General features: G+C 34.9%; 1 protein-coding gene across 1 annotated transcript in view; it reads left to right on the forward strand.

The window, feature by feature from the left end:
* Window positions 1-4147: 4147 nt before the first annotated feature.
* Window positions 4148-4859, forward strand: part of LOC108904248 — a 72844-nt gene continuing 72132 nt past the window's right edge. The window contains exon 1 of the mRNA XM_018706723.1: window positions 4148-4232. The gene's annotated coding sequence lies outside the window, so the exon portion shown is untranslated. The remainder of the gene's footprint in view (window positions 4233-4859) is intronic.

Below are 4859 nucleotides of genomic sequence, written 5' to 3' on the forward strand. Positions count from 1 at the left end.
GCAATTGCGCTCGTCTATAAACCAATAATTTTAAACTAACTATCCTAAACAATGAGAAAGTGTTTTTCTTTTTTCAATATCACCTCAAACAATGAAACAAAAACGGATTTCCAAAATTTCATTTTTTTTTCAAATAGGTATTTCAAATACTAATCATGTGAGCCTTGATTTTTTAGAATCATAATGTTGGTCCCCTGATTACGAAACTTTGCCCCCACTTAAGCTACTTCATATCGCTTACCCTTTCCGAGATCCCTGTAGTGAGAAGCGAATTTGTAACAGCCTGTGTTTGTTTTTAATTGTTTTTTTTTATTATTTTTTTAAGATAAAGGACATTATTTGATACCGTAGAATTGCTACATAATCGCAATTTTGTAGAAGCGGTCACGCTACTACAATACCACTAATCCATTTACAACTGTACACGGTTTTATAGGGTTTAAATTTAGGTGAAAGCTTACTGCCATCATCGTGGCAGACCATAAACGTCAACAGCGAACGGGAAGTGCATTTGATTTCGGGCATTGTCCGGCCTGCGCGTATATCACTGGAACACATATATGTCCTTTTGTATACGGTCTTAAAGTCCACATCTAGAACCACGACCCGTTAGAACTAGTGGTAAATTGATATTGTCATTAATTGCGAATTATCGCGAGCTTATATTGCCTTAGTAAGTGCCAATAAACGCTGTAATTAAAATAACTGAATTATGGCACATTCTGCTGATTACCGTGGCATCGCCCGCTTGTCCTGACGTGCGTCTTTTGTGTCTTGGACACGGAAACGAGAGCAGCAGATGTGTGGGAAGATTTTTCGCCGATTTTTGATGGGGATAATGATGATGATGGTTCGTTACGAGAGCAGTAATTTCTTTCTACATCGCGTGCTTTATTTTAAACATAAGTATGTGGTTTACAACGCAGAAAGGTATTGCGGAGGGAATATTGATTTAAAAGTAGGCTTGGAATGCATGTTCTGTGACTGTGCGGTATTCTGCCAAATTCTTGGTATTCGTCGGTAATGTTTGTGCACTATTCGGTCGAATACCAAATATTTCGAGATTAGCTGGAAAAAAACATAAATTTTAAGGTAATTAATTTCAGATTCAAATAAAATCGTTTGCTTTGGGAACTGTTAAATTATATATCAAAAATGTAACTCCCCTTTTATATACCTTTGACATTTGATCATTGATTTGATTTGATTGTCATTTTTTTTCGGGTATAGGCATCAAATGAAATATTACAGGCCATATCAAAAGGTTACAAACGCATAATGTATTTAAAGGGTAATTTAAAAAAATCAAACATATATTTTTTAAAAATCCACGGTTGTAGGTAAAAGTGAATGTAGAGAGAGAGGGTAAAGGACCAATTATATAAAGCGAGATGAAACTAGTTTCGCGTCACGTGCTTAAGGTGGCCAGGCTTATCAGTTATCACCCGCGATTTGTTGTATCCATTACGTCGTATTAAAGGGGATCGAGAAGTGCTACGAAAAAATGCAGCGAATTTCGTATTATTGAGATATACTATTTTTGCAATGCAAAATCAAATTCTGCGAATTATCGGATTATTTATCGACTTTTTTGGTTTTTAATTAATGTCAAATATTTAAATATGACTGCTCTAGAAATTCGAAAAAAAATTCCAAAAATGTTCGTAAGATAAAAAAATATTGGATTGGCAATTTCTAATAATATTTTATTTACTTAAACTTTAATTTTGAAAATTAATACACTACTTTATTTATTTTTTTGAAAAAAAACAATTGTAATAAATTAGTATAAATATTTGTTAACAAAAGGATTTAACAATATACAATTTTATGTTAAAAAGTATTACATTTCCATTTTTTAAATTTAGCTCTGGAATTATAAATTAAAAAATAATAATTTTTATCTATCAGAATCAGAATAAAATATACAATATTAAAAAGGTTTTATTAAAAATATTTCTAAAAAAAATAATTTACTGTACCTATGCTACTACACCTATAATTTATATTTCTCCCATCCTCTCTTATTTTGTCACTCCTAGCCCATTGGGTGGCGACGCCCTTGAATAGTATGCGTTATGCATGTAAATAAATCATATTTAAACTTTTCCACGCGAATCATTTCGTGATCACAGTTTATAGATGTTCTAAAAACCGTAAGAGTTCTTTGCAAAAAGAGCAGTGTATGGTTTGTGCCATGTATCTCTGGTCCTGCCCATTTTGGTAGAGGTCTTGGGGAGTGGTTAAACATTCATTATCCCAGGAATTGGATTGGTTGTGAAGGACCTGCAGCGTGGCCCGCACGGTTACCGGACTTGACACCGATGGATTATTTCGTTTGGGGTGCTGTTAAACAAAAAGTCTACGAGGTGCCAGCTGATACCCTAGAAGATCTAAGACAGCGAATAGTCCAAGCGTGCCACTATCGGCCACTATCTCCATAATTAGAAGATATCGTGCTTGTCTACAGTCCGGAGGCGCCTATTTTGAACAAATTATTATTTAAATCATTTCATTTTCCATTCACTTTTCGCTTTGTCTAGGTATAATATTAATTGGTAATTTTTTGGCTGTTTCAGTTTACAAATAAATTTTCATGTATTGTTTGCCACCTTATTTTATTTAAAAGTACACACACAACACAAGTAAATGAAGTGACTACAAACCGCCTGAAAAAAATTAGGAGTATTGCAAGGGTCGTTACGTTGTCGCATTACGACATAGTCACATTAGATGTTAGGTACTTAAATATTTCTATTGTTTTCATCAACATAATTTTTTTTTCTAAAAAACACCCTATATCTCAAAAACGACGCATCTTCTAAATAATTTTAATACGATTGGTTAAACCCAAAGGAAGGGGAGACAAAAAGGCCTATTTGACTCACACATACTCGAGACTAAGACCAATTTTAATAGGTACTATATTTTTTTAGGTTTTATGAGGAACGTCTTCTAAAGTTTATCGACAGAATACAGAAGCACCCTTCTGAAAAATCAATTTTGCCATGAAACTATAAGAGTTAGGAAAAAAGTGAATATACACTTTTTGTCAATAACAAACTGTTCTATTTAAAAACAGCATAATTTTTTATTTTCAGTAGGGCCGTATTATTTTTTTATAATTTAATGAGTCTGAGTCCCTATAACTCCGCCACTGGTTGCTTGCGGGACTTCTACTTCTATGGAGAAATGGTATCTTATAAGAAGATGTGTCATGCCAAAATAGCCTTCTTCATTTAGAAGTTATTTAAAAAATTCGATTTTTTTTTAATCTTTAACTCCCGATATTTCGAAAATGAAGCGTCTCTGGAATCTCTGGATCTCCTTAAAGTTTGTCGACTTAATCCTGAAACACCCTGTATAGTTTTAAGTATTTTAAACTCGATTTTATTCAATATCTACAAACAGGTATCTCAGTCTACTTACTTTATGGTCATAAAGAATATTTCTCTTTCCATTGACAGCAACCCTCCCCCTCCCCGATGAAGCATCCGATCCTCCTTAAGTGTTATTGCGTATTTTACATGTAGATTTGACAGTAATTTTTTTAATTGTTTAGCTACTACCAAAAAAGAGTCAATTTCCTAATCAAAAATAGTTTCTTTTTAATTCAATGTCGCGCGATTTGTATCCTACGTCACGTGACTTAGGGCAAATCGCTGCAGCTTTTGCACTTATGTAATATACTATTAAAGGTGTTGCGAACCATTTTAATATAATTTTGACGTGTTTTGTTGTACTATAAAGTTATTTTGATAGAATTTTAGTAGAATAGATGTTTTGTAATGCCGATTCTATGTACTTGGCATATTCTACATCTGAATTGATTCAAATTTTGATGTATCGTTACGGTCTCTGTGTCAGAACCGTGTGCAAGTTTTATTTCAGTATAACATTCAAAGATTTTCGAAATAAAGTATCGAATTCGGCTATGATGAAACATTAAGAATTAGAGTCACAGTCCCTTCGTCGACGTCTACACCGAAATTCCAACACTCAAACCCCATACACTAGCGCGTAATCCTCCGCCGACACGCCAGGATTGGACGGTATGATTAATGGATAAAGGATGGACGCGGGCCAGCGTAGACGCGCTCCTCGGGCTCTTCAGTTTTCAGTCCCGCATGGTGAACAGTGCCAGACGGTCGGCTGTCACGGATATGTTGATGCAGCGTGCGGTACCGGTGAAGGTTTCAGTGATGTCGACCTTTGCGGGCCCCGTGTGTTAGGTACGTTGATTGTCTTCTGCCTAGTTAGATTTAGTTTTAATTGGCACGTCTCCAGAACGAGCTTTTACGGCTCCGAATAATTTACCGGCGATAACTGCGAAGAGGAAGTGTTGCGACACGGTCGTGACGCTGTAATTATTAGGTGCGTACGTCTCAGGCTAGCACAGGTAAAAAAATCGAATAGTTTAGAAGGAAATATACAGGGTGTTTTCACTTTAAATTTGGAAAACGCAGGAATGTATTCCCTATCAAAAATTAAGTGTAGTTTACTCTATAAATTTTTTTTATAAAAGCCTTTGTTTTGGAGATACAGGGCGTTGAAGCTTAAAAAAAAAATAAACACTTTTTGACATATCTCGGCTATCCACGAGTGGATTTAATTTAATCTTGGTACACATTATGCGTATTGGGGGTTCTCATAATTGACAGAATATTAGTCCTATCGCATTAGCCAGTGGCGTTCAAAGGGGGGATGCGTGGCCCCTTTTTCAAAAAAAAAGTACGCCATTGAGTTTTTCGAAGAATGTAAAGTAAATTTAAATACTACCATACAAAATCAATCTAAAAGGTCTCTTGGTATTTTTCGATAATACGCAACGTTCATGAGATTCTTGGACTATTAAGATT

This window comes from Anoplophora glabripennis, unplaced genomic scaffold (assembly GCF_000390285.2).
Source record: "Anoplophora glabripennis isolate ALB-LARVAE unplaced genomic scaffold, Agla_2.0 scaffold46, whole genome shotgun sequence".
NCBI lineage: Eukaryota > Metazoa > Arthropoda > Insecta > Coleoptera > Cerambycidae > Anoplophora > Anoplophora glabripennis.